Below are 12,180 nucleotides of genomic sequence, written 5' to 3' on the forward strand. Positions count from 1 at the left end.
CGGGTAAGCCTCTGGATCCTATCAAGGCTTTCCCTGTGCTCTTCACCTACCGGGATCCAGCATTGGCAGCCCATAACCAGCGGCCATTTCAATATTTAACTTCTGCACTCCAGTACAATAGCGGCTTTCTGATTGGCTCTGGTGGAAATAGCCGGGCCCGATCAGGTCCGCTCTACTGCGCAGGTGCAAGCTGCATATGCAGTAAAGCAGACCTGATCTGGCTTGGCTATTTTTGCCAGAGCCCATTGGAAAGCTGCTGCTGCGCAGGAGCGCTAAAGGTAAATATTTCAGCCACTACTGTGCCTGCGCCACAGCCAACCAGCCTGTCAGCTTATTTTTCAGGGGCTCCTATCGCTGGATCCGGGAGGATGGGGAATCCTCAGGATACCAGCGGCTTACCCCTCCCGAAGGTCTCTTTTTTTTTTTTTTGTTTAAGTACAGTTCCTCTGTCAAAATGAAGGAAATTCCCCATTAAAAATGCAGACTGTTAATTCGAGGGAGAGTTAACACTTGTGTTGGTGGAAAACGCAAGTGATCTCTCGCATGCAATTTTCCATACAATATGAGCGATTGTCTGCGTTTAAACATGGGCTTTTTTTTTTTCAATACTCAATTGTCAGTGAGTAACCGTATGTGGAAAAGTAGTGCACGTTGTCAGTTTTTAAAACACAGAAACATTGCATTGCAGAATCGCAGATGCTTCCTGAAATTGCAGTTGCATGAAATCACCTGCAATTTGAACAAGTGTGCCCCCAGCCTGAATCTTTAAAACTGTGAAATATATTCATATCCTGCAGATGAAGATAGAAAGCCTATGCCACTTAGTAGCAAGAAAAAAAATCCAGTCCATGTTTGCTGAATCATTTATCGCTCTTCAGTGTTCTCCAGCTATAATAAATCAAGCATATTGTATTTTATGTTTATACCACCATTGTAATATGCAAAAAAACACTAACCTGTTCTTTTTCTTATCTGTTTGCAGGGTTGGATGTTAAGTCCTATAAAAAGCCTGAAGAGAAAATAGTCCTTACAGTTGTGAAAGGAAACTAGATATCCAAGCATATTGCTTGATAAATATTGCCAAAACTGTGACTGTCCAGAGTGAATGTATTTGCACATGTTTGTACTGCTGGATTCTTTCACAGCTGGAAGTATAAAGTGACTTCTGTAGCTCACCTGACCTTACTATGGAGGCAATGTGATCATTAACTCATTCCAGAGTCTGCAGTCACTCTTTTATAAGGCATCACAGCCCTTCGGACCACAACGGTACAGCATTGCTCTGTAACTGCCCAGCATTTACCAGCTAAGTGAATTAGCGGACTGGGCTCTGCTATCTCACACCCCTTTGTTTTTAAATGTCACTGACTGAATGGATGAAGGCGCAAAGGCAATAAATTGTGTTTTTCGTTTACTTTTCTACCGTTAAAAGAAGAAGCTGGTGCACTGTAAGTCTGTTGGCTTCAGAGGCATCAAAGCAAGAAGTAATACCAGAAAAGCTCATTGCTGTAGAAGTGTTAAACTAGTGACTTTTAAATGTATTCTACAAATCTCTATTTAAATTTTAATATATGATTCAGTCATTGCATTCAGTTTCCATTCCTATTTCATTATATTAAACCGTTTTAATGAAGTGCCAAATATTTGTTTTTGTCTTTTGTTGTACACTAATGCCTCACTTGTAATCTTTAGGCGTTTTTTTTCACTTGAAATGTGCATTTGAGGTGCAGTGCCCCGCTCTCGGCGCATCGCAACGCACATAACCACAAACATATGAATTTGCGGAGTGCGCGGCAGTGTCCTATGAATAGCGCTGCCCCCTCACCCTGTGACATACTCTCTGCTGGACAGTAAGTATGTCACTGGGATTCCCCGCCATATTCCTGTCATTCCGCACCGTCGCCACCAACATTTTAAAAATGTATGCGTAGCCCATTGACTTACATTACTTCCGCCGCTGCGTTGCTGTGGAAGTCCAGCGGTAACCCAGCTGTTGATTTTGCAGTGGTGGATGGGGCACTTTTGGCGCAACACGACGCGGTCAGCATGCCAAGCCCTACTGCCTGGCATTGCCATTGCGTTAGCCTGTGGTAAAACAGGGTAACTTACCATAGGTTTACAATGCAAGTGTAAAAGGGGCCTTAAAGGACACATGAGGTGAAAATAAACTAATGAAATGAACAGTTGTATCTATCTTCCTTCTCCTAAAAATGACTTTTTAAGATATTCCACAGTCTTATTTTATATTTAAATCTACTTTTCAAGTTTGTACTGTTTTATTGTTTCTGCTCAATGACACATTCATTGAAGTATGCCAGAGCTAAAATCTATGAACTATTTACTTTTTTTTAATCTCTTTTTTGCACTCAAAAGCTGTTTTCTGCTAGGAAAATGTTTTATAGTTGTACTTTCTTATCAGTGAGGGTACTACTTTAGTCTGACTCAGTCCTGATTCAGACAGGAACTGCCACTTGCATACCAGATGTTTAACTCTTTCAGGCAGAGAAAAAGAAAAAAAAAGAACACAGCACAGTTATTTGTGTGCTAATCACGGTACATACACATGTCTATCTCATCATGTCACATGTATCCTTTAAAGATTCTGATTTTTATTTTTTTTTAAAAAGGACAAAGGTATCCAATTGCGTTATAGATGAACACAAAAATCCGTGTGTGAAAATTTCACTTGCATATCTGTGAAGTCTGATCATTGCTTTCTGCACATCTGTTTCTGTCTGTGTCCAGGAAGTTACATCCACAGAAATAGGAAGCATAGCACAGAGCAGTATCATACCCATTCTTAGGCCCGGAGCCCACTAGAGTGCTTTCAGTTGCACTTTGGGATTGCTGCCGACTTGTTTTATCTCTTGTGGGGAAGGAATCAGCACTTTAACCACTGTCCAGTTTCCAGTTCGTATTGGATTATTAAAGAATGATTGGTAGGCTTTTTTTGATTGTGCTAGGGGGAAAGTAACAGCATTGCCAACAGCAGCTGCCACTCACTGGGTTACATTTTACAATCTGTATTTGAGATCCAGCTAATGTTTTATTTTAGATTTGGATTGTGTGAAAAGGAGTTATGGCTCTTTTCCACTAAGAAACACGATCTGATAGGTGTGCAGTGAGTTTGCAATGTCCGACAGGGGAATAAAATGTACTGGAAAATATTTTGAATTGTTGAATCTGCCTATTTCTTGCAGTCCTAGGCTTTGTATAGGAGCTCAAGTGCATAAAAAAAGGCAGCAGGCAGGATGGCTGCTATTAGGGAAAATTGTATTGCCGACGCATCGTGCTAATGGAAACATCCCTATGCGGTTAACAGCAGTTGAGTGAGCACCTATAGTTATTGCCATCTGATAGTAATTGTAATCACAATGCAAAATGCATTTAGTGGAAAACATCCCTTAGGAATGTGGAAGTTGCTATTGCTCTCTTTGTCCTCATTACAGAGAAGTTGCCTTACTTCCTCTTCCTCTCATATTGAGATGGATAGTCCTATGGACATGAAATATCAGCAGCAAAGATTCACAAACAGGTTCTAACTTCTACATCTTACTGAATCCTTTCACACTTTGAATGTTTCACTTGGTTTTTACCACAATTTATGTATTAATTCCACAAGACAGACCATGCTGTATTCACCTGCCCTTAAAGGCATTTGGAAACGGTGCACTCAGTTATAGAGCCGTAGAGTTCATTGAACCTTGACAGCTACCACTACCACTCAAGGCTGCAGAAAACACAGCCATAGCAGAAGGTATCTGGGTGCTGTGAAAGAACCAATATGTAAATCCGCTTTATAGAGGAACTCCAGTGAAAATAATGTAATGAAAAAAGTGCTTCATTTTTACAATAATTATGTATAAATGATTTAGTCAGTATTTGCCCATTGTAAAATCTTTCCTTTCCCTGATTTACATTCTGACATTTATAAAATGGTGACTTCTTTAATGCTGGCAAGTGATGTCTGTGGAAGGAGATTATGCTTTTTGGCAGTTGGAAACAGCTCTTATTTCTCACAATGCAACAAGGCTCCCACAATCATCACACTGTGGGAGGGGTCACCACAATATCAGCTATATAGAGCCCCCTGATGATCAGTTTAGGAAAAGGTAAAGAATTCTTGTGGCAAAGGGTATCAGCTACTGACTGGAACGAAGTTCAATCCTTGGTTACGGTTTAGTGTCTGATACAACATTCTTCTGGATTTAAAAAACAAAACAAAAAAACAATCCCTTCATTTCAGAGCTACATCACAAAGGTTTCCTGAAACATACAGATTTGTTACTTCTGTTTGATCTGCAGAAACGGCCACATGCACAGCTAGACTTCCTACCAGGAAAGTATAGATTGTGTCAGCTTTCAGATAAGTACAGCTAATGCTCCAACAGAGCTGTAATGCTCTATGCAGCTAGATACACTTGTAGGATGAGCAGACTGATACATGTTGTAGCAATTTATGTTTTAAACAAAGGTGACATTTTTACAATTGATTACTATGTATATTCTTATGTATATTCGTTCCATTTTAAATGGGCACTATGGCAAAAAATTGTAAAATTTAAAATATGTGCAAACATAAACAAATAAGAAGTTTTTTGGCAGTTGTACAGAGCAACTGCCATTGACTAAGTGCGTTTGAAAATAATTAATTCCCTGAGAATCCCCTATGAAGAGATGGACTCGTCCAAAACCTGCCGCTTCTGTCTGATTTCTACTACCTACTGTAAGCGACAGCAGCATAGGAGAAAAGTAATTTATGGCTCATTTTACTCTGGAAAAAATGTACTTCTTATTTGCATATGTTTACACATATTTTAAAATGTTTCGCCATACTGCCCCTTTAACTAAGTGTGCACACGGCAACTACAGGTGTGCTTCTCTGCCAAGGCTCACCTTACAGGATTTTTTTCAAAAATACTTGAAATGTGTGCATATTGCATTTGTGGTGTTATGGTGTTTTTAAAGCCGTGTTTACTGGCCCACTGCCATGAACGGAGATTACACACTAGAACGTTTTAGTGGCGTTTATATGCTTGATTAGCATTTATGTAAACTAGACCCAAGACAGCACAAAGAGCAGTAAATGATGTGTAAAGTGCACTGACCCATAACAGCCAAGCCAGAGTCATCTCATAACTACTGCATGATGGAAATTTTAATGAACAGATGTTACTTAGAAAAACGTTATTGTGCTTTAATCAGCAAACCTGGATGTCTGCTTTACAGTGTTAGTGTATTTATACTTTAATGTGCCTAAAATAACTTTTAAACGAGGCCCTGATCAATGGAATGCACTTATATTATTTTTAATAGAATATATTTACATTATTTTTAACCCCTTTTTAAAGATACAGGCGTGTCATCACCTGTATGTACTTGAAGAAAAAGATATGAGCACCAAAACGGAACAAGATCAGCTGCCAGAGGTTATCCAATCCACAATGAAATAGTATAAACAAGTATGTAAAATCCTCAGCGCTGTCACTTTTACAAGTTAAAAACACATAACTTACATTGAGGGTCCATGCACACTGGACCCTAATTGCATCAAATCGCTTCTAAGGTATTTGTATGGACTGAATGGTCACATACACCTTATACACGTTTAGACCATTTCTGATCCTTTAAAGGGAAGGTTCAGGGAGGGGATTAAAAAAATAAAAATAAATTTCCACTTACCTGGGGCTTCCTCCAGCCCGTGGCAGGCAGGAGGTGCCCTCGCCGCTGCTCCGCAGGCTCCCGGTGGTCTCCGGTGCCCGACTCGACCAGGCCGGCTGCCAGGTCGGGCTCTTCTGCGCTCCATTTCCTGGCACTTCTGCATCCCACGCCGGCGCGCTGACGTCATCGGACGTCCGCCGGGCTGTACTGCGCAGGCGCAGTACTTCTGCGCCTGCGCAGTACAGCCCGGCGGACGTCCGATGACGTCGGCGTGGGACGCAGAAGTGCCAGGAAATGGAGCGCAGAAGAGCCCGACCTGGCAGCCGGCCTGGCCAGGTCGGGCACCGGAGACCACCGGGAGCCTGCGGAGCGGCGGCGAGGGCACCTCCTGCCTGCCACAGGCTGGAGGAAGCCCCAGGTAAGTGGAAATTTATTTTTATTTTTTTAATCCCCTCCCTGAACCTTCCCTTTAAGAGTAGCCCGCTCTCCTACCTGACCACGGTTTCAGCTTACGCCATCATCAGGGGTTATAACTTGTAACTTGGAGCGCTGAATAAAGTGTAACCCCCTGTTGTTTATGAACTAAAGCCTATGTTGTGGATTTGTGCCCTGGTGGTGGCTACATCTATTATTGAGCACTTGGTGACTGCAGGCTGCAACAGTGGAGAGGTAAATGTGACAGTGCTGAGGATCTTACATACTTGTTTATACTATCACCAGTATGTAGACACTGTTCTTAGACCCCTAGTAAAGAGGCTACAGTATATGCTGAACTCTGCTTAACCACTTGCCGACCGCCCACAGCCGATGGGCGGCGGCAAAGTGGATGCCTAAAGGACCGCAATACGCCCAAGGGCGTTGCGTCCTTTTGGCATGCCGGGGGAGCGATTGTGTCATTGATGACGTGCGCTTCCTCCGTCAACTGGCTCCGCCCACCCGCCATACGGAAGCGCCGGCGGGATGTTAACCCTGCGATCGCCGCTACAAAGTGTATAATACACTTTGTAATGTATACAAAGTGTATTATACAAGCTGCCCCCTGCCCTGGTGGTCGCAGTGTCCGAGGGACCACCAGGGCAGGCTGCAGCCACCCTAGTCTGCACCCAAACACACTGATCTGACCCCGCCCCCTGATCGCCCACAGCACCCCTCAGACCCCCCCCCCCCTGCCCAGCCCCCAGACCACTGTTTGCACCCAATCACCCCCCTAATAACCCATCAATCACTCCCTGTCACTATCTGTCAACGCAATTTTTTTTAAAGTCCCTAAACTGCCCCCTGGGGACTCCTGATCACCCCCCCACCCCTCAGATTCTCCCCAGACACCCCCCCCCCCCCCCTGTGTACAGTATGCATCTATCCCCCCTGATCACCTGTCAATCGCCCATCAATCACCCCCTGTCACTGCCACCCAACAATCAGCCCCTAACCTGCCCCTTGCGGTCAATCTGATCACCCACCCACACCAATATATCGCCCGCAGATCCGACATCAGATCACCTCCCCAGTGCAGTGTACATCTGTTCTCTACCCTAAACACCCACTAATTACCCATCAATCACCCATTAATCACCACCTGTCACTGTTACCTATCAGATCAGACCCTAATCTGCCCCTTGCGGGCACCCAATCACTCGCCCACACGCTCAGATTGCCCTCTGACCCCCCCTTATCAATTCACCAGTGCATTAATTAAATCTGTTCTTCCCTGTAATAACCCACTGATCACCTGCCAATCACCTATCACCCATCAGTCACCCCCTGTCACTGCCACCCATCAATCAGCCCCTAACCTGCCCCTTGCGGGCAATCTGATCACCCACCCACACCATTAGATCGCCCGCAAACCCGCCGTCAGATTACCTCCCAAATGTATTGTTTACATCTGTTATCTTCTCTAAACACCCACTAATTACCCATCAATCACCCCCTATCACCACCTGTCACTGTTACCTATCAGATGGTATGGTATGGTAAAAATACACCCCAAAACACATTATACTACTTCTCCTGAGTACGGCGATACCACATGTGTGACACTTTTTTGCACCCTAACTGCGCTAAGGGGCCCAAAGTCCAATGAGTACCTTTAGGATTTCACAGGTCATTTTTGTTTCAAGACTACTCCTCACGGTTTAGGGCCCCTAAAATGCCAGGGCAGTATAGGAACCCCACTAATGACCCCATTTTAGAAAGAAGACACCCCAAGGTATTCCGTTAGGAGTATGGTGAGTTCATAGAAGATTTTTTTTGTCACAAGTTAGCGGAAATTGATTTTAATTGTTTTTCTTCACAAAGTGTCATTTTCCGCTAACTTGTGACAAAAAATAAAATCTTCTATGAACTCACTATGCCTCTCAGTGAATACTTTGGGATGTCTTCTTTTCAAAATGGGGTCATTTGGGGGGTATTTATACTATCCTGGAATTCTAGCCCCTCATGAAACATGACAGGGGGTCAGAAAAGTCATAGATGGTTGAAAATGAGAAAATTCACTTTTTGCACCATAGTTTGTAAACGCTATAACTTTTACCCAAACCAATAAATATACACTGAATGGGTTGTTTTTAATCAAAAACATGTTTGTCCACATTTTTCGCGCTGCATGTATACAGAAATTTTACTTTATTTGAAAAATGTCAGCACAGAAAGTTAAAAAAATCATTTTTTTTGCCAAAATTCATGTCTTTTTTGATGAATATTATAAAAAGTAAAAATCGCAGGAGCAATCAAATAGCACCAAAAGAAAGCTTTATTAGTGACAAGAAAAGGAGCCAAAATTCATTTAGGTGGTAGGTTGTATGAGCGAGCAATAAACCGTGAAAGCTGCAGTGGTCTGAATGGAAAAAAAGTGGCCGGTCCTTAAGGGGTAGAAAGCCCTAGGTCCTCAAGTGGTTAAGCAATGCCACCTGCCCCTACCCTATGGATATGAGTTAATTGGGCAATTTACATTATCATGCAATAAACACTGCACATAGTTCATGGGCACTGAAACAAACTCAGAGGGTGAAGAAACACAAGAAAGTTAATGGTGAATACATTAAGTACCACCTGGGCCAACTCTGCTCCTGGGCCTTATAACAGCTGATATGGCTATTGCAACACCCCTGGAACATGATGTGCTTTAACTTCAGACTATCAGCTTTAATTTGAGGGTATTTACATCCAAATCAGGTGAACAATGTAGGAATTACAACAGGAAATAAAGAGAAGTCCAGGTGTTACTAGCACTTAAATAAAAGGGTCATAATGAGTGTATAGAGTCAGATTGCAACTATAGAAGCAGTGGGCACAATATAAAAACATAATTTAAAGGGAAGGTTCACGCAGGAGCTAAAAAAAATAAAAATCCAAATCCACTTACCTGGGGCTTCCTCCAGCCCCTGGCAGGCAGGACGTGCCCTCGCCGTGGCTCCACAGGCTCCCGGTCTTCTCCGGTGGCGCACTCGACCTGGCCAGGCCCGGCTGCCAGGTCGGGCTCTTCTGCGCTCCAAAATGCCCCTAACGGGGGCGCGCTGTCATCGGACATCCTCCGGGCTGTACTGCGCAGGCGCAGAACTACTGCGCCTGCGCAGTACAGCCCGGAGAACATCAGCGTGCACCAGTGACACGCACGTTGGAGCGCAGAAGAGCCCGACCTGGCAGCCGGGCCTGGCCAGGTGCGCCACCGAAGATGACCGGGAGCCTGCGCAGCCGCGGCGAGGGCATGTCCTGCCTGCCACAGGCTGGAGGAAGCCCCAGGTAAGTGGATTTGGATTTTTTTTTTTTAGCTCCTGCGTGAACCTTCCCTTTAACCACTTGAGGACCACAGTCTTTCTACCCCTTAAAGTGAATGTTTACCGGTTAAAAAAAAAGTCAGATACTCACCTAAGGAGAGGGAAGGCTCGGTCCTAATGAGCCTTCCCCTCTCCTCTCCCGGTGCCCGGTCCCGCGCAGGATTCCCCGTGGCAGTATTCGACCAGTTCGGTCAAATACTGCCACTTCCGCATGCTGAAGGGACCTTTTGGGAGCACTCGGGCTCCCGATGACGCGGCCGCTCCATACTACGCATGCGCGAGCGCCCTCTATGATGCGCTCGCGCGAACGTAGTATGGAGCGGCCCGTCTTCGGAAGCCCGAGTGCTCCCGAAGACCTCCGAAGTTCCTGCGGCGGCGGACGCGAACGGGGGAGCCAGCGCAGCACCGAGGGCACCGGGAGAGGAGAGGGAAGGCTCATTAGGACCGAGCCTTCCCTCTCCTTAGGTGAGTATCTGACTTTTTCTTTTTTTAACCGGTACCCATTGGCTTTAAGGATCAGAGCCTTTTTCTCCATTCAGACCACTGCAGCTTTCACGGTTTATTGCTCGGTCATACAACCTACCACCTAAATGAATTTTACCTCCTTTTCTTGTCACTAATACAGCTTTCTTTTGGTGCTATTTGATTGCTGCTGTGATTTTTACTTTTTATTATATTCATCAAAAAAGACATGAATTTTGTCAAAAAAATGACTTTTTTAACTTTCTGTGCTGACATTTTTCAAATAAAGTAAAATTTCCTATACATTTGAGCGCGAAAGTTATTCTGCTACATGTCTTTGATAAAAAAAAAAAACATTCAGTGTATATTTATTAGATTGGGTAAAAGTTATAGCGTTTACAAACTATGGTGCCAAAAGTGAATTTTCCCATTTTCAAGCATCTCTGACTTTTCTGCCCACCTGTCATGTTTCATGAGGTGCTAAAATTCCAGGATAGTATAAATACCCCCCAAATGACCCCATTTTGGAAAGAAGACATCCCAAAGTATTCACTGAGAGGCATGGTGAGTTCATAGAAGATTTTATTTTTTGTCACAAGTTAGCGGATAAAAAGGACAATTTGTGACAAAAAAAAAAAAAAGTTTCCATTTCTTCTAACTTGCGACAAAAAAAAAATGGAATCTGCCACAGACTCACTATGCTCCTCTCTGAATACCTGGAAGGGTCTACTTTCCAAAATGGGGTCATTTGTGGGGTGCGTTTACTGTCCTGGCATTTTGGGGGGTGCTAAATTGTAAGCACCCCTGTAAAGCCTAAAGGTGCTCATTGGACTTTGGGCCCCTTAGCGCAGTTAGGCTGCAAAAAAGTGCCACACATGTGGTATTGCCGTACTCAGGAGAAGTAGTATAATGTGTTTTGGGGTGTATTTTTACACATACCCATGCTGGGCGGGAGAAATATCTCTGTAAATGACAATTTTTTTATTTTTTTTTACACACAATTGTCCATTTACAGAGATATTTCTCCCACTCAGCATGGGTATGTGTAAAAATACACCCCAAAACACATTATACTACTTCTCCCGAGTACGGCGATACCACATGTGTGACACTTTTTTGCACCCTAACTGCGCTAAGGGGCCCAAAGTCCAATGAGTACCTTTAGGATTTCACAGGTCATTTTTGTTTCAAGACTACTCCTCACGGTTTAGGGCCCCTAAAATGCCAGGGCAGTATAGGAACCCCACAAATTACCCCATTTTAGAAAGAAGACACCCCAAGGTATTCCGTTAGGAGTATGGTGAGTTCATAGAAGTTTTTATTTTTCTGTCACAAGTTAGCGGAAATTGATATTAATTGTTTTTTTTTCACAAAGTGTCATTTTCCGCTAACTTGGGACAAAAAATAAAATCTTCTATGAACTCACCATACTCCTAACAGAATACCTTTGGGTGTCTTCTTTCTAGAATGGGGTCATTTGTGGGGTTCCTATACTGCCCTGGAATTTTAGGGGCCCTAAACCGTGAGGAGTAGTCTTGAAACCAAATGTTGCAAAATGACCTGTGAAATCCTAAAGGTACTCATTGGACTTTGGGCCCCTTAGCGTACTTAGGGTGTAAAAAAGTGCCACACATGTGGTACCGCCGTACTCAGGGGAAGTAGTATAATGTGTTTTGGGGTGTATTTTTACACATACCCATGCTAAGTGGGAGAAATATCTCTGTAAATGACAATTGTTTGATGTTTTTTACACACAATTGTCCATTTACATAGAAATTTCTCCCACCCAGCATGGGTATGTGTAAAAATACACCCCAAAACACATTATACTACTTTTCCTGAGTACGGCGGTACCACATGTGTGACACTTTTTTGCAGCCTAGGTGCGCTAATGGGCCCAACGTCCTTTTCACAGGTCATTTTGAGGCATTTGTTTTCTAGACTACTCCTTGCGGTTTAGGGCCCCTAAAATGCCAGGGCAGTATATGAACCCCACAAGTGACCCCATTTTAGAAAGAAGACACCCCAAGGTATTCCGTTAGGTGTATGGCGAGTTCATAGAAGATTTTATTTTTTGTCACAAGTTAGTGAAAAATGACACTTTGTGAAAAAAAAACAATAAAAATCAATTTCCGCTAACTTTTGACAAAAAATAAAATCTTCTATGAACTCGTCATACACCTAACAGAATACATTGGGGTGTCTTTTTTTCTAAAATGGGGTCACTTGTGGGGTTCCTATACCGCCCTGGCATTTTACGGGCCCAAAACCGTGAGTAGTC

General features: G+C 43.5%; 1 protein-coding gene across 3 annotated transcripts in view; it reads left to right on the forward strand.

The window, feature by feature from the left end:
- Window positions 1-1,641, forward strand: part of TPST2 (tyrosylprotein sulfotransferase 2) — an 88,868-nt gene extending 87,227 nt beyond the window's left edge. For all 3 annotated transcript variants that reach the window (XM_068238846.1, XM_068238838.1, XM_068238829.1), the window contains one exon: window positions 983-1,641. The gene's annotated coding sequence lies outside the window, so the exon portion shown is untranslated. The remainder of the gene's footprint in view (window positions 1-982) is intronic.
- The last annotated feature ends 10,539 nt before the right edge of the window (window positions 1,642-12,180 follow it).

The sequence above is a fragment of the Hyperolius riggenbachi genome, chromosome 1 (genome assembly GCF_040937935.1).
Source record: "Hyperolius riggenbachi isolate aHypRig1 chromosome 1, aHypRig1.pri, whole genome shotgun sequence".
In the NCBI taxonomy this organism is placed as follows: domain Eukaryota; kingdom Metazoa; phylum Chordata; class Amphibia; order Anura; family Hyperoliidae; genus Hyperolius; species Hyperolius riggenbachi.